The sequence below is a fragment of the Cibotium barometz genome, chromosome 55 (assembly GCF_041138505.1).
Source record: "Cibotium barometz isolate CiBa-2024 chromosome 55, ASM4113850v1, whole genome shotgun sequence".
NCBI lineage: Eukaryota > Viridiplantae > Streptophyta > Polypodiopsida > Cyatheales > Cibotiaceae > Cibotium > Cibotium barometz.
In genome coordinates this window covers 2781854-2804301 of record NC_141100.1, presented here as the reverse complement: position 1 = coordinate 2804301, position 22448 = coordinate 2781854, and the positions used below count along the sequence as shown (strand labels likewise).

General features: G+C 49.2%; 1 protein-coding gene across 5 annotated transcripts in view; it reads right to left on the bottom strand.

Annotated features, from left to right (window-relative positions):
* LOC147607254 (sphinganine C4-monooxygenase 1-like) overlaps positions 1–22448 on the bottom strand; it is a 75064-nt gene that overhangs the window by 4610 nt on the left and 48006 nt on the right. The gene's annotated exons all lie outside the window — the stretch shown is intronic.

Below are 22448 nucleotides of genomic sequence, written 5' to 3'. Positions count from 1 at the left end.
CTGATCTAAACAGCAGCCACCACCTGGGCAACTCTCATTGTCCAGCACCGCCTCCTATTGATCTCACTGCTGGTCATCGCTCAGCACCTGCTAGTTGTACCTGCTCATCCACATCGTCAGCCCATCACACACTGACATCATCAGTACGACATCGCCATGCCAGTTGTACCCACAGGCTGCCACATCAGCAAAATTAGGCAGTTCAGAAATAAGGTGAAATCCATCAAATTTTGGATAATGTAAGTGTGCCATGTGGCATCCACTTATTAGAGTGTGATATTTGTATGGATCAAAAGATAAGGCTGCAAGCCTACAAAAGCATTGTACTTGGCGAATATCACATACATCTATCAATCAATCTAATCATCATTAAGTCATACAATAGTCTCTCTCTCTCTCTCTCTCTCTCTCTCTCTCTCCCAAATGTGGCAGAAGTGATTAGTTCATGGAGTTGATATTCAACACGGCTTGTGTTTGAATCTCACATTCCACTGGATAGATCGTTTCGGTCTCTTGGGGTTGTTCCTACTACCTTAAAAGCTTCTCTCTCTCTCTCTCTCTCTCTCTCTCAAATTCAGCCAAGGGACTTCAAAGACATTTGGATGCCTTACAGGTTTTTTGCACTCAACGGGACCTCATTGTTAACCTTGGTAAAACCAAGGTAACAGTCTTCAATACCTCCCGCCCCTTCACATCCAGATTGAGCTTCAAAGACAGAGGGGATACTGCGAAGATTGTCTCATCCTATGTCTACCTTGGTGCAACACACACCAGAGTGACAAAGGGATATGCCGCCTTGAGCTTACTTGAGCGGCAATGCTTCTAGGCACATTTTCCAGGAGCCCAAGACGAAGGGTTGGCTTTTTGACACCCTCGTCACACTAGCCTTGATGTATAGAGAAAACTTATGGGGACCAGATTTATCCGATGAGGATTGGCAACAACGAGTTGAGACACCCCATGTACTGATGTTCTCCCGTATGATCCGCAGCAAACCATCTGTCCCACACTAGATTATCCAAACAAAGTTTGCTACAGTGCTGATGGTGGTGGATGCACTCTTCCAGACAGTCACATACCTCTATCACATCAGTCACATGGATCCCCAGGTACTAGAGGCGTGCCTTGGAGTCCTCAAGACAACTAGCACTCGAGGGCCACCCTGGAGTATGGTATGCTTGAGTTTCGCCTTGGTTCTCATGGTATGGGCTCCGCATGGACCGCCTCCCATCCCTTCAGTACAGTTTGGACTCCCCTTTTCTCTAGCTCTCTCATGAGGACACTAGCTGGGTTATCTGGTTGGATCTTCTCAGCCTCTACACCCACTGCACATGGATCGCACCTTCGGAGCTTCCACTAAAGATCCACGTCTACAGAGCTCACTTCCTCGCGCTCATTGAGGATGGTATCGTCCAACAACCGGGCTACCTGAGTGTTCACATGTCCTGTCACATGCACTTTGCACTGTAGTGCATGGTGACAAGATGGCTCATCATCATCAGTGCAACATTGTACAGTATTAGTACCCTTTAGGATGATAATTGTAGTACGCCGTAACCCCATTCTAATCTGCAGTCCAGGATATGTTAGGCACGAGCTACATAGGTCATTCCTCAGCCTTAGACAGTCAGTCGAAGTCCCTTAACCCACTTGGAGAGAATCATTCATGCATATAGAAGTCATAGAAACCTTAGGGTTTGCATCAGTTCATGGTTGCATTTTGCATATCATCCATCCCATAGGCACATAAGACCATGGCAGAAGCATCAGAATATTATTCAGCATTATTTCAATATTTTTTCCATATTTATTAGTATTTAATTACCATGCTACAGCAATTATCACATTATTCTAGTTGTGTAGAATTCATGATGCAATCAGCCAGCTTTGTAGCCAGCCGACTAGCATCAAAAGCCCATATAAATAGCTCAGCATTTGCATCATTCATTCATCTCATAAATCAGCCATCAAACGTTGGAGCCTTTAGCACAAGGAGCATAAGTGATTGATCATCCAGCCCTAGATCACATCAGCCCTCATCGTTTTCAGTCCACAGCACAAGGAGCATCAACGCATGAAGCATTCAGTCATCCATCATCGAACCGCAGCATCTACAGCATTCAGCCCATAGAAGCACTTCAGTACCTTGCGTTTTCAACATACACACATATCATCGTTTTGCTACAGCAGCCCTATCGGTGAAGGTAAAACGCATTCTTTCATTCATTTTTAGCATATACACACAGCCTAGAACAGTCCCAATCAGCCCCTTCTCTCAGCCTCATATTTGCAACCTTCCTACATCCATTGGGAAAAGTGCATAGGCTTGAGATTGGTCATCATTGATGCTTCTACAGCTGTGTACAGTTCAGCCCGACTCTTGGTCCTCCGAGATCTTGTGTTTGGCTTATCGTCAAAGTCTCAAGTCATTTCTCTTCAAAGTAATAAAGCAAATACTATTCCGGTAACGGGATAGGGAGCCCTTCAGTGGGTAATTCGGGACCCAATCTAGTGTACAGTTTCTATCTCTTTATCTCTAAATCTCTTAAAGTTTGAAGTCATAAAAGTGGATTGCTAAACTCGCGAAACTCAGGATACAGAAGACGGTGTGAGACTCGTGTGACAGGATCCTTAATTACGAATACTTTCGCTGGCATCAAAGTGAAGAGAGGAAGAGCTCATACGGAGACCCGGGGAGAAGAGAATCTACTGATTATGCCACACAAAGGTTGACACAGAGGAGCATTATCTATGTCGTTGCCCAATATACTATAAGATCCGCAAGAGGTTTCAATATATATATACACCTAGATGAATCTAGGAACATGCCCAAATTCACCTTTTAGGAACGTGCATGTTATATACTCATGGTAGTCAACCCACCACAAGCCTATATAACTATCAACTCCAAGACTAGATACTACGACATCCCTACTGACGTCATCAGTGCCCAATAGTGGGTGTAGAACTTTGTATCAAGATACACTCTCACACACGCAGTCTACACACACACACACATAAGAGCATATATTCACACAAAGCCCTTTATACTGAGTTTCTGTCAAACCTCCACGGATGAAGGGCAAACTCAGCCATAATGAAGCCTAGCACTAAGGGAAGTAGCAAATAGAAAGAATCTATTCCATTAGGGGTTTGATACACACTCTAGTGTTGAAATATGCAAGTGAATGGGTGTGTGTGGGAACAAGCTCTTAGCTAGTGATCGTAAAAGGGAGTGAGTAAATGTGTGGATAGCAATGAAAAGGTGAGAAGAATCTACTGAATGAGAGAATCAAGGGTAGCATGAGTGAATATAGGGGTGTGGAAAGATTCTAGGAAAAGGTGCCCCCATATGTAGGGGAGGTGGCACAAATCAAGAAGAAATCAATGGGATTAGATGCTTGGCATCTTGTGGATGTAAAATCTATAAATTGAGGCATTGGTCTAATGAGAAATTACTAGTTTTTGAGTATCCATACCTACATTAAGCTATTAGCTTAATTGTGCACTAATCTTTTTTTTTTCCTTCCGGAAAAACGATCCTTCTATTAGTTAATGAGAAAACGCCATAAGGCTACAAAGCTCACCTCACAAGGAGGGATAATAAATACAGTGAACACTGGAGCTCCACCCCCGTGGCTGGCCGCTCTCTGGGGGGGGGCTACCTAGTAGTACATGTTGGAGGTGAGAAGAGCCAAACTGGAGGCCTGTAGTGCCAAGTCACATCCTCGCCCCTCGCGATGAGGAAGGGCCAGGCTGCCAAGTGCGGAGGAACGCCTTGCGGCGACCTCTCATGCGATCCGAGTCGCCCTGAAGTTTCCCCCAGTGTCCTCTCAAGGTGTGAATGATGTCCACCCAGAGGGCCTGTACGACCTCCGCCGGTGGAGTCGCCTGGCGGTCTATGGCCTCCCTGCATCGGGCTCTCCATATGTGCCAAGCCGTCATGCTGCTGATCACCTCCCATCTATGCCCGTCCCCCTCCTGGGAGACTGCAGAAGAGAAGTTTGGCGTCGGGACCACCGCCATCGCCTTGTCAGAGACCTGGATGGTCACACTGCCAGGGACGTCCTCGTATCCAAGGGCCGGGCCGCTGTCCGTGTGGCCCAAGCCACCGCACCCCACGTCGCTATCATCTCACCTGGCGAGCCTGCAAAAACCATCCTGAGAGCGCGCTGCCAGACCTGCTGTGCCTGTGGGCAATCCCATAAGCAGTGCCGTTGCGACTCCTGTGCATGGCCGCACCGAGGGCAGGACACTGGGTGTCTGCCAAAAGCTAGCCAAGCCCCCACAGCCAGTCCTCTATGCGCTGTAAGCCAGAGAAAAAGCGTCACCTTCCGGGACCGGAAGCTGGCCCAAAGGTGCTGCCAGAAGTCCCTAAGGAAGGCATGGGAGAGTCCCTGTCGCCGCCAATGCTCGGCCGCCGCCGGGGTTCCCGCTGTCCTGTGCCTCTGGATCCGCCGCCCCAGCCTCGCTGTGTACTGAAAAAAGGGGGTGCCTGGGCTGGTAGGGGCCGAGTAGGGATCTCGCCAAAGCCACTCGCCTGGATCCCACTGAAGGCGAATAAGAGGCCTGCTGTCCCATGCCCATAATCTCCAAGAATAGTCCTCCCCTATCGAGGCCGGTCTACATGCCACTGTCTTTGATGAAAGCCGACCACCCGCACCCTCTGAAAGATATGAGTCTCTGCACCTGGCCAATACACGCCCGCGAGAAGGCCCAGCAAGAAGTGATGTACCACATGGTAGCAAGCAGGACCTGGTTGGCCACAACCACTCGGCCAGCCAGAGATAACCGAGCGGTACTCCAATACAGAAGCTTCTTCCGAATGCTCAGAAGAAGGGGGGCTATCTGCTGCTCCGGAGATATGTCAATGCCCACATAGCATCCCAAATAGCGCACTGTAGTGCCGGGGGGCAGCCACTGAAACCCATCAACTGGCCTCCAAGTCGGGGGGGGGGGGGGGGGGGGGGGGGGGGACGGAACTGACCCACAACCCACACGACTTGTGCCAGTTGATCAAAGCGCCCGAAGCTCTGCAAAACCTGTCCATGGCTGAGGCGAAGCGGCGGAGGTTCTCCTCCCCTCCCTGAAGATAGACAGCAGTGTCATCCGCAAACTCCAAGTCTAGGAGCTCCTCCGAGGTGCGGATGGGGAGCTGGAGGCCCTGCAAACCTGTATCCTGTGCCGTCAAGAAAGTGCTCATGGCCTCCGCCACAAAAAGAAAAAGAAAGGGCGCCAAGGGGCACCCCTGCCGCACCGAGCGCGAGAGCTGGAACCTCTCTCCGCGCACGCCCTGTATCAGCACCTGGCTATGGGCCGATGTGTAGAGTGCAAAGACCCCTCGGATCCACTGAGGGGGGAAGCCCATCCTCTCCATAGTGCCCTCCAAGAAGGCCCAGTCCACCCGATCATATGCCTTCTCGAAGTCGAGAAGGAGCACTGCCAGATCCTCCTGCCGAAATCTAGCCAAAGCCGTAGCCTCCCAGAAAGAGAAGATGTTATCCAGGATGCTCCTATCCTGGATGAAGCCTGTCTGCGTGGAGTGGATGATGTCCGGAAGGTGAGGCTGAATCCACCTGCTGATCACCTTAGCTAGGACCTTGTAGGCCGTGCCTAGCAAGGTGATCGGTCTCCACTGTCTAATCTCCAGTCTGTCTCCTCCCTCTTTGGGGATCAGGTGAATCAACCCCTCTGCCATGCTGTCCGGCATGTCTCCCGACTCCATGATCTCCTGGAATGCCAATCTGAAGCCCCTATGCAAGAGACCCCAGTACCTCTCGAAGAAAGCCACTGAGAGACCGTCCTCACCAGGGCATTTGCCCCGAGGAAGTGCCTGAAGAGCCTCCTCCAGTTCCGTATCCGAGAAGGGGGAGAGAAGGGAGTGCTGCAAATGGGCCGGCACAACCGGTCTCGTGAAGCTCCAGACTGCCTCCCGAGCCTCTCACACCCTGTCATCTGCTGGCTCAGCAGAGAGCAGATCCCTATAAAAATCTGTGGCGATCGCCCGAACCCTGGGGGGATCCACCACCACCTGGCCATCAGCCTGCCGAAGACGCCTGAGACCCTCTCGTCTGAAGCGGGGTCCTGTCGCCTCAAAGAAGTCTCGAGTCACTCTGTCTCCAGCCTGTGTCCAAAAAGAAGCCCGAGCATGGAATCGGAATTCCACCCTCCTCTCCTCGATGGATCTGATCTCTGTGCGAGCTGACTCCATCTGCTCTGAAATCCAAGGGCTCGTAGGCTCCCTCTCCTAAAGTCTCTGGAGGGAAGCTAGACTCCTCCGCAGGCTCCTCTCCTGCTCTTTGAAAGCCTCCAGACGGTCCAGGGCAGCCTGTCTGAGCATCCTGCTGATCTCCTGCAAACCCCTGTCAAGATCGCTGGCTGCCGATCCTCTCCTAAACTGAAGCTCCTGCCAGACCTGCTCAACTCTGGTCGCAATCTCGGGCTCCTCTATGAGACAATCTGGAATCCGGACGCTCTGGCCTCGCTCTCCTCTCGTGGGGTCATCGATCTGGAGAAGCACTGGAAAGTGGTCTGAAAACGAGGAGCCTGCAAGTATACCCACAGTGCCACCTCTATCGCAAGCCCACTCATCAATGTAAAACCTGTCGATGCGGGAAAGGTTAACTCCTGTGGCCCGTCTATCCGAGCGCGAGAAAGATAAACTCCCCTGCAACCTGCCAAACTCCGAGAGAGTCCACGGATCCTGGCCTCTCACCTGCAGCACTAGTTCCTCCCAGGCAGCGAGCTCCGGCCCATGAATGGTCTCCTGGCTGCCCCCCATCCTGTCCTCTGCATCCTCCAGCATGTTGCAATCCCCCCCTAGGCACCAATGGTCTGCCATGGGGAGGGACTGCCTAATGGTGCTCCAAAACTCAGCTCTCCCGGTCGCCCCATTAGGGGCGTAGAAGTTGAGGAAGCCAATGCGGTCTTCCCCAACCCGAAGGATGATCCACTGCGCTCGACCCTGGACCAGAGTGCCAGAATCCACAACCTCGGATAGAAGCTGCTCGCTGACTGAAATGCATACTCCACCCTGGTTCCCCTGGGAACCATATGCCAGTGACCAAAAAGTGTGACTCCTGCCTGGCAAGATCTTCCCGTAGGTGCGGGTGCGCCCGGCAGAAAGGTGGTGCTCCTGGATGAAAAGGATATCTATGGGTCCTCCAACGAGAGCCCTCTGGATCTCCTGGCGAAGTCTACCCCTACCAATGTAGCAGCGGGGTTCACCAAGACCCTGGATGTTCCATGAGAGGATCCTCATGGATGAGCTATGGCAAGTGAAGCAGCCACCACTGGCTCACCCCTCTCAGCCGGCCCGGATGAGCTGCCCTCCACTTTGTGAGTCTTGGGCGCCGGCTTGGAGGGAGAATAGTCACTGTCAGTCCGGGTGCAGAGTCTCTCCAAAAAAAGGGTGACCTGTCTTTGTGTCCAGCCCCACTCCGCCTTCGCCCTGTCCAAGGCATAGGCGTGAGACCAATCCTCTGCATATATGTATCTAAAGGTAGGCTGCACCCTCGGGGCGGCGTGGAGGAGAATCAGTAGCACCGCCTCAACGGAGGTGTGGACCGGATCCACCCGCCAATCTCCTATGCCAAACAAGCTCATGCGGGCTGAGTGTAATCGGGTCTGCAATAGGTCCGTGAGCCCCAGGTCACTGAAGTGGTGAGAAAACTCCAGTATCTGATCACACAGAACTTCCTCTACAGAGTTGCAATCCCATGCTGTGTCTGGGGCAACACTGAGAGGAAAGGAGAAGGCTACCATGCTGCTCACCACCACTGAAGGAGAACGAGAGGGATGGCACACCACGCAAACTCGCAAGGGCGCGACCAGTGTCTCAAACGGGCCAGCATCCAGCTGGAGACACCTGAAAAAACCATAATCCACTGGGAGCCCCATCACTCGCGGGGCCCCCCCAGGGGAAGCTGGAGAGAACTGTGTGGCGGGCGAAGCTATGATCGCCATCTCCACCGGCCCGGAGCGGCGGTGGAACAGCTGCTGAACAGAACTCTGGCCTACCCAGCTGCGCTGCCCCGGGGCAGTGGGTGGTCTGGAGGAGTATCCTGGAGAGGCCGAGGGAGGGATGGTGGCTCGCGGAGAGGAGGGGGGAGAGCGAGGAGAGGGTGGAGAGGCATTTGCCAGAGGAGAGGAGTCAGGGGAGGCCGCCGGGGGAGGCGGGAGGGGGGGGCTGGGGGGGGAGAGGGGGGGGAGGAAGGAGTGCTCTCCGAGTGAAGGGAAGAGGGGCCGGGGGTCGCAGAGTGCGGCCTGGGATCCTTAGGAATCTGATCCATGGAGGGGGCGGGGCCCCCCGCGGGGGGAGGCGGGAGCGGGGTCTCCACGTGGGGGGCTCCACCGGCGGCCTCAACGGGCACTGAGACTGAATCCTCGTCCATCGGGGTGGGACCTGTTGGCCGCCTATCCCTGACTGGAGCATAAGTGCGGGTAGGTGCATGGACGCCAGCCGGGGTCGCCTGTCCGCCAACCTATGCTGCCTGCTGGCGTCTGCGACGGTCCCTGCGGGCCGGGCGAAGCTATGATCGCCATCTCCACCGGCCCGGAGTGGCGGTGGAACAGCTGCTGAACAGAACTCTGGCCTACCCAGCTGCGCTGCCCCGGGGCAGTGGGTGGTCTGGAGGAGTATCCTGGAGAGGCCGAGGGAGGGATGGTGGCTCGCGGAGAGGAGGGGGGAGAGCGAGGAGAGGGTGGAGAGGCATTTGCCAGAGGAGAGGAGTCAGGGGAGGCCGCCGGGGGAGGCGGGAGGGGGGGGCTGGGGGGGAGAGGGGGGGGAGGAAGGAGTGCTCTCCGAGTGAAGGGAAGAGGGGCCGGGGGTCGCAGAGTGCGGCCTGGGATCCTTAGGAATCTGATCCATGGAGGGGGCGGGGCCCCCCGCGGGGGGAGGCGGGAGCGGGGTCTCCACGTGGGGGGCTCCACCGGCGGCCTCAACGGGCACTGAGACTGAATCCTCGTCCATCGGGGTGGGACCTGCTGGCCGCCTATCCCTGACTGGAGCATAAGTGCGGGTAGGTGCATGGACGCCAGCCGGGGTCGCCTGTCCGCCAGCCTATGCTGCCTGCTGGCGTCTGCGACGGTCCCTGCGGGCCGGGCGTTTCCGCCGGCGAACCTCCTGCCATCCACGAGCCTCCTGGGACTGCGCGGCATCCTCCGCCGGAGCCTGCTCGTCAGATGATGGCGCCTGCTGAGACGAGCCAGGGATGTCCGGTCTCTGAGGTGGATGGCCACCCCTCGGGCCTCGTGAAGGGGGTCCAGAGGCGGCAGAGCGTGAAGGATGAACCCCCTTGCGGGGACAAGCGCGTGCGAGGTGGCCCATCTCCCGACAGTTGTAGCACTGGCCGGGGAGGCCCGAATACTCCACGCGCTGTATCAAATGTCCTCCAGAAAGACAAGGGAGGAGGATCATCTTCGCGAGGGACTCCGGTGAAGGAACCACAACACGAATGGCCAGAAGTCCTGCTGCCCGAGCTATCACTGAGGCCGCTGTCTGAGGCGTCTCCACCACCTGCCCGAACGCCTTGCCAATGGATGACAAGAGGGGCAAGTACTCCCTGCGGAGTCCAGGAAAGCAGATAGTGATGGGGAAACCTGTCGCGCCTGCTAGCGGGTCAGAAGCGGGGTCGAAACCGTGAGTCCATTGCGCCAGGAACGCCCGAGATGAGCGGAGGGCAATGGGGCTCCGAGCCAGCACCGTCTGAGCGGCCTGGGGGGGCTCGAAATCCACCTGGTAGTAGCCACGTCCCAAAAAATCGATGCTAACGATCTTGGCAGGCACGCCAACGAGGCTGCCTTGCAGAAGGTCGCGAAGCTCTCTTCGCATCGGACGGCTACCCACTATCTTGCAGACCAAGGAGGAGGCCTCAAGAGCGGATACTGTAGAAACAAACAACTGCTGATCTGCAGCTGTGAACTCCAGACGGAGACCGGAATCGGCAGGGGTAGTCGGAGCGGCTTCCATGGAGTCCTCTAGAGGGAAAAAGCCAGAGACCGGGGTCACCAAACGGGAGGGACATAGCCTTGGGAGGAAACGGAGAGGCGGACGGTGAGAGGATAGCGGGGGCGGAGCGGGGGGAGGGGGGAGGGGGGGGAGAGCTGGCGGTGGGAGGAAGGGCGAAACGGAGACGGAGGGTGGGGAGAGGGAGAAGGCGGAGGGAAGAGCCTCGAAACGGAGGAGAAGGCGGGGGGGGGGGGGGGGGGGGGAGAAATGGCGGGGGAGAGATGGCGGGGGAGGAACTGGCGGGGAAGAGAATGGCGGGGGAGGAAATGGCGGGGGAGAGAAGGCGGGGGAAAAAAGGTGGGGGAGAGATGGCGGGGGGGAGGAAGCGAGGAAGGAGGCGGGGGGGGGAGAGATGGCGGGGGAGGAAGCGAGGAGAGAAGAAGGCGGGGGGAGAGAAGGAGGGGGGGGAGGAAGCGTGGACGGCGGCGGAGGGGAGAGGCGGAGGAGAGGCGGGGGGCAGGGAGGACGCGCGACGGCGAGGGGCAGCAGGGGGAGGGTAGGCGCAAGAGCAGATTTTTTGTGCACTAATCTTATCTTAATCATCTTCTAATTACTTGCTAATCATGTTGATCTTTGCATTTGATCCATCATAGCTCATCACATTGCTGCAAAATCAACTTGGTATAAAAGCCATAGCCTAGGATTCATCTAATTTTTAAGCATAATTATCTTACTAATCATGATTAAGAGTTAATCGGCCCTCTTTTTTAGTTCTTTTTAACTAAACCTCTGCACCCCCAGCTGGTGGAGGGGCTTGATCTCCCTCCAGCCATAAAATTGGATCAAAAGCTTTTAGCCACACCTAGCTAGACTCCCCACGCATCAGCCCATCTCTTCAAATCGTCAAACCACCGCCAAGAGCAACCAGAATTTGCGAGATCGCCGACGCCTTATTTTCTGAGAAAAACTTCGAATTCATCATCACTACTTGGAATTGGAGCTACTGGAGCTAGTCCAAGAGGTTTTTGGGTGTGCTGAACATGCTGGTGATCTCAGATTTCAGAAATTCTTCAAGGAGAAGTGGCATCAGGCTGTGCATCAAATCTGCAATTGATACCTTTGAAAGGATTTGAGGTCATTTGAACTCTAAGGCACCAGATCTGGCCTTCCTGTACACTCTATTTTCTGCACACAAAACAAAAAATTAATTTTACTAATCAATGATTAATTAGCAATAATCACTACATTTTGGTGCAATTGATGGTTCAAATTTACCATTGGGTATCTGATACAGATCTATATCACTTTAGATTGCAATTTGAAGTTCGTTTGATATCCCAACTATCCACTACAAATCAATTATTCTTAGCTTTATACAATTTTTGGTGTATTCATGCTTGTAAATCTGTTGTAATCATCATTTAACACCAAAATGGAGTTGTAAAAGGGTAGACACTACCCTTGAATCTTGAATTGGATCAAGAGATAAAACCCTCTTCACATCATCATGAGCAGTACACAAGAAATAGCTAAGTTCAACGGGGAGCAATTCCATACATGGCAAACAAAGACCATGTATTTGCTCATGAGGAAGAATCTATGGGGACTAATTGAGGGAAGAGATGAATGTCCAGTGGAGAGTGGGGAGCATGAGTGGAAGAACAGAAATAAGAAAGCATTAAGACTCATTGCACTTAGCTTAAATGATGAAATCATTCACCACATTGTAGGGATACAACAAGCTAAAGATGCATGGGATGAACTTAACAAATTATTTGGCACTCAAGCAAAGAATTCAAAGATAAATCTGCTAATGCAATTCTACAAACTTGACATGAGATACAACAAGCTAAAGATGCATGGGATGAACTTAACAAATTATTTGGCACTCAAGCAAAGAATTCAAAGATAAATCTGCTAATGCAATTCTATAAACTTGACATGAGAAGGAAAGTGAACCTCTAACCACACACTTGAACAAATACAAAAGTTTTAAGCAACAACTTGCAGCCATTGGAAAGAAAGTAGAAGATGACGAGGCACTAGCAGTGCTTCTAAAGAGTGTGGACAAGAGAGAGTATGAGAACATTGTGGAAACCTCAGAATGTATCAGATTTGAAGCTACATGAGATAGAAGGAGCTCTACTAGAGCAAGAGAACAAGGTTAAAGAGAAGAAAGGATTGGAACCAACAACTGGAGAGGAGAAAGCATTCTACACCCGAGGAGGCCTCGCACGGCTCCCTTTATTGGGATGGATTATATCTATGGAGATTTCTTTCTTGGACAAGATTATGGACGAATCTATCCCAGTTTATAGAGAAGAAATATTTGGGTATCTCATGGATATAATGATTTTATGGATAAAAGTCCACCTCTACTCCAAGGTGTGTGGTTAGCACGGCGTATGTGGCAAGAGTTATGGTATACAAGGATTATGGTATACAGGTCTATGGATTCTTGGACTTCTTTGAATCTATCCTTAGGTTTATGGATTATTCTTTATGGCTCCCTTTATTTGGGATGCATTGGACTTATGGAACTCATGGTTCACATACCTTGTGTAGTGTTCTCTTGTCCTACGTGCTCTCTTGAAGATTGTTTCTACCATGTGTGGATGGAACAATAGAGAGCAGATGGAAGGGAACATGGGCACTTCAGAGGGTAGTGTCGAGCACAACATACCGTGTGTAGTGTTCTCTTGTCCTACGTGCTCTCTTGAAGATTGTTTCTACCATATCTGGGTGGAACAATAGAGAGCAGATGGAAGGGAACATGGGCACTTGAGAGGGTAGTGTGAGTTGGTGGCCGAAATGCCTATAAACTATGTGTAGCAGAAATGCTTATGGAACACCAGGTTATTTATGCCTGTGAGTGATTATTTTATCTTGTTACTTGAGGCCACCTCTTATCCAAGGTGTGTGGTCAGAGTACCAACACGGAGTGCAAGTGGTAAAGTGGACATGACACCTGCTTGGCACGGGACTTATGTCTATGCCAAGGGTCATGTGGACCGATGCCTTGTTGGTAGGAGACTTACTTTGTCTCGCCCATTTACTTGGAACATGGATTATGATATCTGGACTTATGGAGACTTATTTAGTCTCACAATGGGAGATGTAAAACTATCCATGGTGGGAAGGGCCATGTTTTGGAGCATGAGAAGGAGACACATGAGCATCTTTCGTCTAAGCTAGGTAGGAAGAGTGCAGATCCGGCCATTGGTAAAGCTTCGAATGCTTCACCATTTTCATTTTGGAAAATCCATGTGGTGTTCCTTGTGTTTACATTGGATCTCTTTTAGGTTTGGGATGTGGAAAGAGAGGGTAGGAAAAAGAAGTGCGTGATGATGTTGGAAAAGAAAATGTTGATTAAGAGGAGGAGAGTTCTCATGATATGAATAACGCGATGAAGGTAATGTTGAGATGTCTCTTGAATTTGGTGAAATATTTTTATGTGCATATTCATCCTCACTGATTTCATCAACTATAATGGCTTTTATATGCATTAAGACTTATCCTTTGCCTCATTCAAATACCCTGAAGCAATGATACATAGGGGACATGGATTCTTCAGTTATATTGGATTTTTGAGACTTCCCGTCTCGCCCACTCGATGGGACATGATTATATCTTGAATATATGGCTTGAAGCTTAAAGTTGCGGACAACTTTTAAGAAACTGGGGAGGATGTCACTAGCCTGGACATTTCCCAATATAAAAGGGGCCTTGTGGACTCCAGGATGTCTAAATATTTGGAAAGTACAAGCTTTGGGAATAGGGGATTATCCTAGAATACAAAGGACCACACTCCTAAAATTTAGGAGAGTTACTATTTTTGGCCCGACTCCAATGGAAATTCTGTTCGCGTCATTACATCTGGAATTGAGCAGATACCAAGAGTTGGCAAAGTGCCTATGACAAAATGTCTACTAGTTGGGATATTTTTAGAGGTAAAGATTATGGAAGGACCCATCTCTTAGATTGGGACATGTGGCAAGAAGGTGGACCAAAGTGAGACAAGTGGCCTGACACTTATTAGAAAGTGGATCAAAGTGAGACAAGTGGCCTCACACTTGTCATTTCAGCTATTGTGTGGCTCTCCACTTGTCATTGTAGCCTTCTCTTGCCATTTTAGCTCATGGGAGGCCCAAATCTATAAATTGGAGCCCTCTCTCTTCATTAATGGAGGCTCTCTTGCTCTGATACCAAATGTTGGATATGATAATTTATCTATGAAGATTGATCAAAACATACTCAAGGTGGATCAAAGCTTGTACAAGACATCATGAATATGAGAGACAAAAACTGGTATATGCAGAAAATTGCTTTGAGATTAACACAAGAAGACACTAATTATGATTAGACATGAACCAAACTTACATAATCACTTGATCATGACTTGTACCTTATTTAGAGACTCCTCTACCCTATTTTTAGTTGCATGAGTTGCATGAACAACATGCACCAACCATTTGTAGGCTTTACACACCAACCACTGACCACTAGCCTAACAACCACACATTTAAATTGGACTAAGGAGTTGGGATTACATTTATCCAACAGTGTACACTAGCCTTTGCCACTGTTACAGGCTGCCCTAATGATGGCTACTCTCTCTTGAAGGCTGCCCATAAAGAATACCGGCTGTTGTAGATTGTTTTGGAGGCTTCCATCGTGAAGAAATATTGAAGGCAAGGGTATTTAATCATTTATTCTAGCCATTGTACTTGTTGTACCAGCCTTTGTACTTGTTGTACCAACCATTGTATTGGCTGTACCAATCCTTGTACTTATTGTACTTGCTATACCACCCATTGTATCGACTGTACTAGCTTCTGTACATATTGTACCAGCATTTGTACTTGCTGTACCGACTGTACCAGTCACCGTACCGACTGTACCAACCATTGTACCTGCTATACCGACTGAATGGAGAGTTGTACTTGCTGTACTAACTCTATTGCATGAAGACCTGTGGTTTTTGGGGAAGAATCAATACCCACACGGAGGTATATGGATTATATTATTGGCTCGGTATTTCTACAGCCTATCTTCTGGCTTGGTTGCCTCGTGTTGGGCTGTGTTATGGCATTTGTATATGGATAATCCGGCATCTCCCGTGGGGAGAGTAAGGCCCTCAAAGCTTGTACATGATATTATTCTCCTTGGGTAATAAAATACTCCAAGTGTGGGGGGGGGGGGGGGGGGGGGGGGGGGGCGGCCCATTCCGGCCTCTATGCGGTGTCACACGTGCAAGCTCCATTTTCAACATTTGTGGATGTTTTGTCCAGCTTTATGTTTTATGCAAAGTGATGATGGATATGCGTTAAAGCTGTGGCCATGTTTAAATGTTTTAATATGCATTGATGGTATCAACAAGTGTGTCAAAGGCCCTAGTCCCCCGGGCACCGGCCGCGAGTTTTAGTGTGGGCACTTTAGTCAAGGTCACGGACACTTGTAGTAGCCTTGGACACATATAGAGGGAGTGTCAAGGACTATGAGTTAGGGACTTGAGGCATTGGTCGCGGGCTACCAAGTAAGAGGGAAACTTGGTATAGGATCCAGGTGTGCTAGAATTATTCACTTGAGAGGAGGTGTTGAAATATGCAAGTAAATGGGTGTGTGCGGAAACAAGCCCTTAGCTAGAGATCGTAAAAGGGAGTCAGTAAATGTGTGGGTAGCACTGAAAAGCTGAGAAGAATCTATTGAATGAGAGAATCAAGGGTAGTATGAATGAATATAGGAGTGTGGAAAGATTCTAGGAAAAGGTGCTCCCAGATGTAGGGGAGGTGACACAAATCAAGAAGAAATTAGTGGGATTAGATGCTTGGCATCTTGTGGATGTAAAATCTATAAATTGAGGCATTGGCCAAATGAGAAATTGGTGGTTTTTGAGTATCCATGCCTACATTAAGCTATTAGATTAATTGTGCACTAATCTCATCTTAATCATCTTCTAATACGCTAATCATGTTGATCTTTGCATTTGATCCACCATAGCTCATCACATTGCTGCAAAATCAACTGGGTCATTGACTTTCCGGACAAGCATTGCCTACGGCTCTCTCTCCTCGAGCTCCGCAGACATAGAGACACTTTCTTCAGAGAGCTTTGGCACCAACCACTCCGAGCCCTCTCTCGCCAGCCAATCATCACCAACTTCTTCTGGACCCAGAAGGAGGAGCAAACCCATAGAGTGGATCTCATGGATCCACCTTGGGCTTCTCTGGACCCCTTTGTTAGAAGTCATCTCTTGTCTTTATGTTGACACCAGGGCCTTTGTTGTGGGTGTGCTTGCCCTTGTAGGTGTTTTCTCATTTTTCCTCACTCCCCGTATTTTTCCCCATATTGTTTCCCTTTTTTATGTGGCTTGGATGGCAGTCCTGAGCTGGCAGGAGGCTCTAGCTTCTGGCCGACTGTACCTGCATGTACCTGACCACAGATGGTTGCTGGCCGACTTTGGACAGCTGGCCGACTGGTACATGTGGCTGGTCGTGGAGATGGTGGGCCTGTCGGCTGCCCTACAGCACGCCAACTGCTGTAGGGGGGCCATATAAAATGGCCCCCAGTCCCTTGCCACATATTGTATCATTTCCGGGATCTTCTTTGTGTATATAGAGCAGAGTTACACACCTCTATCTCTCTCTCTCTTGTGTTGTTATTTTCTGCATTGCATTTTGCTCGTGTTCCCATATCTGGTCATCATCTCCGCTACGCATTCTCACATGGTATCAGAGCCTAGGCTCTAGATAGTTCTTGGGATTTGTGTGAGCAAGAGAGGGACTGTTGTGTTGCTGATTGGTGGACTGTTCAGGACTGTTCGGGAAGAGGAGAAGCAAGAGGACGGCGGGCTGATTAGCTAGACAGCCACTTGCAGGTGTAAGTTCTTCCTTGTTCCCAACCATCCACCCTTTTTCAGAGTACATCCCCACAATGGCAGATCTGTTAGAGATGGCCGAGAGGCATGTGAAGATCCCTACACTCCCCACGTTCTCGGTGGACCGTCAGTTGGACGGGAACAACTACAGCATATGGAAGGTTATGATGGAATCTGTTCTGGAGTCTTAAGATCTCGCTGATTTCGTCGTTGTTGGGGTTCCACGGCCGGAAGTAGAGGAAGGGGAGTTACCGTCGATCCGAAAGGACCGGGAGGCACAGGCACAGATGTGGAATCGTGTCAACGCCAGGGTCCGTTCGTTTATCTTTGTTGGGGTAAAGGCATTATGCCCACCCTTATAGTGTGTACAAGCCCATAAGTTATAGTACATAGTACACTTAGTACTTTTAATGTACTAAGTGCACTATGTGTACTAGTGCAATATACATGTGTGATAGGGGAGTCACACACTCATCTCATGAGTTGACTTATCCCCACAACTCTCTCTCTCTCTCTCTCTCTCTCTCTTCTTCTCTTTGTGTATGTCTCCCACATGAAACCTAACCCTTATTAACTCTCCCATTCAACTGGTATCAGAGCATTGGCTACAGGAGATTCCTATGGTAGAGAGTGATGTCTATGGCTGATGAACGCTGCTGAGATGAGATGCACAGGAGGGCGCAGCATAGCAATAAAAGAGATCGATACAAAAAAGGGCTTGTTAGCAGGTCGACTAGGTGTTGACGGGCAGAGCTACGCGTAGCAAAACACAAGCCTACGCATCAGCATCAAACCACAAGACAGTAGCGCTCGCAGCAGTCGCAGGCAGGTGGGCGGAAAGAGAAGGCGCTTTATCTACAGCAACGCAGCAGCAGCGTAGAGGAGGCCTGTGCGAAGTGGTGAAGGAGGTGGAGCCCGTCGCCTGTCAGTTTGACTCCACGCCTGTCAATTTGACCACGCATCACCCGTCGCCTGTCATTCGCCTAACCTGCATGCTTTCCAGTGTAAATAGACTGATTGGGTGCTGGTCGCACTGTGATAGTAGATCTTGTTATCACTCGCCACCTTCACATCGGCGTCGAAGGTGCCAAGCATGGAGTCATACTTCAGAAGGTGAGAAGCCTGCTTCACACCTCCAGTGTCGTTGATGACAACGACGTCCAAAGCCTGTGAACTGGTTATCGCAGGTGAGGAAAGTGAGGCTGCTGCAACAACAGCATCAGCATCAGCATCAGCATCAGCATCAGCATCAGCATCAGCATCAGACGTGCCCCCCCCTTCTCCTGCAACAACAAAATTCAGTCTACAAATCTCAGAGAAATTCAAAAATTAAGAGGTATTTGCTTCAATTCTTTGGGAATTTCTTATCAATTCAATCAATTGAGCAGGTACTGATGCCGAATTGCTCAATTTTGAGCAAAATTGGCAAAATTGGGTGACATTGGTCACAATCAGGATCAATTTGCAGGAAATTGGATGTCAAAATTTGGGGCTTTTGATGTATTTGTGCAATTGGGCATTCATACATGCTGTATGATGTGAGCAATCTCACATTCAGGCCAAAATTGCAAGAAATTGATGTGCAAATCAAAGGGCTTTTGTGCCGATTGGATTGATTTGCGTGCAGGCACTCGCATTTGATGCTTTGGGCAATGTGTTGATGCCTGTCAAGCACTCAATGTGCCTGTAAATCAAGGGGATTTTATGTATTGAATGTATATGTGGCCAGGGGGAAGCATTGCGAAGACTCTGGATGCCTTCATGTGCGTTAATGTACCATGTATGATCAGAAATTGATCTTAAATCAAGGGGCTTTTCAAGATTTTATGCTTGTTGAGCTTGGCAAAGCAGCAAGCAAGACTTTTATGCCTTGAATCCTCAGAAATCAGCTTGCAGTCAAGGGGCTTTTGCCCAATTTCTGTTCGGGACTGTTGTATACAGTGATCGGGACTGTAAAAGTCTGGATTTCACTCATTTGGACAGCCAGGAGAGCATTTATTGCTACTGTACCTGCTGGTACAAATTTGGTACAGCTTTGTACAAGTTTTGGCATGGCTGCACATTGATTTGAGTGAGCAAAAATCTCAATTTCAGCTGCTGTACTTGCCGGTACAGGTTTGGTACATCATTGGTGAGCACTTGGTACTGTTGTACAGTACTTTGGAAGGTTAACAAGGCACATTTAAGGTGCTGTCCTAAATCTGCAGCAACCAGATTTTGGTGATTTTATCACATACAGTGGGAGTAGAGTTGCATTTGTGCTTCCGCAGTGGGAGATAAAGCTTGGGAGAACAACTGTGAGCACTTTGTGTGCTTTTTTGGTGCAGTGTTTGCACATCTTACAGGGAGTCATGACAGGTTGCATATTGCTATGGCAACCACAGGTGACAGCTCTTCATTGCTTCACATCAAGAAGCTTGAAGGCTCACATAATTATGACATTTGGCAAACCCAGTGCTATAATGTGTTGCTCCAGAAGAAGCAGCACAAGCCTATCAAAGAAAGGGGTGTAATGCCCGCTTCTCTTACTGCTGAAGAATGGGAAGATATGGATGAGCTGGCAAGATCTACCATCATGTTGTCTGTGTCAGACTCTTTACTTTTCAACATTCGTGAAGAGAAGACAGCTTGGGGAATGTGGCAAAGATTGCAGGACTTGTATGCCCAGCAAAGTGCCTCAAGCAAAGTGTATTGGTTGAAGAAACTCATAGGTCTTCAGATGAAGGAAGGGACGTCTATGGCAGCCCATCTAAATGAGTTTAATGGTATTGTAAGCCAAGTTATAAATCAAAAGTTGCCGATGGACGATGAGTTCAAAGCCACTTTTCTCTTATGCACTTTGCCAAAGAGTTGGGACACATTCAGGACAGCCACTAGCAATTCGAATGCTATACTGTCATATACAGATGTTGAGGGTGCTCTTCTTCAAGAAGAGATGAAGAGGAAGAACAATTTTGTTGGAAAGTCCAATGCAATGAATGCACGTGGGAGATCCCAGCAAAGGGGTAAAAGCCAAGAACGGGGAAGGAGCAAGTCCCGCTCCAAAAAGGACTTGGAATGCCATTATTGTGGCAAGAAGGGACACATCAAAAAGCAATGCTACAAATGGAAAAATGATCAAAAGGAAAAGGGAAAAGGCAAAGACAAAGACAAAGATGAAGCCAAAGATGTAAAGCCAAAGGGCAAAAGTGGAGTCAAGATTGAAGAAATCAATGTGTCACATGCCGGTGACAGTGAGGATGAGGTTCTATTCACGTCTTCACTTGATGCCCATTCACTTCTTACAGGAGATGGTCATGGTATGCACTCATGGATCATTGATTCAGGTGCCTCCTTTCATGTCACAGGTTGCAGAGACTTGTTTGTCAGGTATACTGGTGGCAATGAAGGAGTAGTTTATTTGGGTGATAACCATGCATGCAAGATTCTTGGCAGAGGTGATGTGAGGCTTGTGTTTTCAGATGGCTCACAGCTTATGCTCCATGATGTCAGGCATGTGCCTGAGATCAAGAAGAACCTGCTTTCTACTGGACAGCTTGATGATGTTGATTATGTTACCACATTTGGTCGTGGAAAGTGGAAGATTAGTAAGGGCTCACTGGTTGTTGCCAGAGGCTCTAAGGTGGACACTCTTTACTTCATGCATGCAGGTGTTTTTCACCATGCTAATGTAAATGCAACCGAGCTGCAGGAAATCTCTATGTGGCATAGCCGGTTGGGACACATGAGTGTCAAAGGAATGGAGCAATTGTCTCGTTTTGGTTACTTGCCTTCTCTAAAGTTTTCAAGTTTTCAGTTTTGTGAGCATTGTATATATGGCAGGCAACTCCAGTGCCCCCACAAGAAAGCTCTTGGACAGAAAGATGCTCAGTTAGAGCTTGTGCATCCAGATGTATGTGAGATGCCTCAACTTTCTTTGGGAGAGGCAAAATATTTTGTGTCTTTTATTGATGATGCCACACGCAAGGTGTGGGTTTATCCTCTTCGTTTGAAGAGTGATACATTCTCAGTGTTTCAGAAGTTTGTTGCTCATGTTGAGAATCAAACTGGCAAAACACTGAAGGCTTTGCGTTCCGACAATGGTGGAGAGTATATGTCCAAACAGTTTCAGGACTTGTGTGATGCTAAAGGCATCAAGAGGGAGCTCTCTACTCCTTATGATCCTCCACAAAACGGGACAGCAGAGAGGATGAACAGGACCATTCAGGAGAAGGTCCGTTCTATGTTGTCACATGCTGCATTACCTCATGGTTTTTGGGCTGAAGCTGTTATGACAGCTGTTCATCTTATAAACAGGTCACCTTACACGAGGCTTGGTGGGAAAGTGCCAGAGGAAGTATGGACAGGGAAGCCTCCGTCCTACAAGCACTTGAGAGTGTTTGGTTGCGTTGCGTACGTGCATATACGCAGGGAAATGCGCACCAAACTTGATCCGAAGTCTCACAAATGCATATTCCTAGGATATGGTGACAGAGGTGAAATGGGGTATAGACTTTGGGATCCCGTGAATAGAAAGATTATACCCAGCAATGATGTCATTTTTGATGAAACATGCATGTATAAGGGGCCTGCAAGGCAACAAGAGCCTGGCAGAGTCATCTTTGATGATGATGGACATCATGGACAACAACAAAGGGTTGTAAATCAGCCATTACAACAGCAAAACCAGCCCTTAAATGGTGTTGAAAATGGTCCAAATGGACAGCCAGAGATGGCAGAAGATATCCCTATGGATATCCCACAGTTAGAGAAGATACCAGGCATGATTTTGAATGGGAGAGTTAATTAGGGTTTAATGTGGGAGATACACACACAGAGAGAAGAAGGGAGAGAGAGAGAGAGAAAGTTGTGGGGATAAGTCAACTCATCAAGGAATGAGTGTGTGACTCCCCTATCACACATGTATATTGCACTAGTACACATAGTGCACTTAGTATATTAAAAGTACTAAGTGTACTATGTACTATAAACACATGGGCTAGTACACACTGTAAGGGTAGGCATAATGCCTTTACCCCAACAACCTCCCACTTAAAGGCAAAGTGCCCTTAAATGAAGGAAAAGAAAAATCAGCATGTACATGATAATATATAAGGCCATATCAAGGCTGAAACTGGCCTCATCCAATGCCCATCAAAGTCCACACCATATTCCTACTTGAAGCCCTTAGCCACTAACCTGGCTTTGTATCTTGGCTTTGCATTTGGTGCAACTTTGAGCCCGTAAACCCACTTGCAAGGCAAAACCTTCTTGCCTGTAGGCAAATACACCAACTTCCATGTTCCATTTTTGTGCAGAGAATCCATCTCTGACTTCATATAGCACGCTCCCAAAGAGCCTTGTCTGCCCTCTGTAAAGCCTCCTTATAACATGAGGGCTCCCCACAGTCACTGAGCATCAAGTAGTCAACCCCTGGAACAAACCTGTCAGGGGCTCTGGAGGGTCTTGTGGACCTCCGTACCCAATGACCATCATTTGCACGTTGCTGTCCAGCCTGCATATCACCTATTGGTGGCTCCTGTTCCATGCCTAAGGCTGAAAAATCATGCCCGGTATCTCCTCTAACTGTGGGATATCCATAGGGATATCTTCTGCCATCTCTGGCTGTCCATTTGGACCATT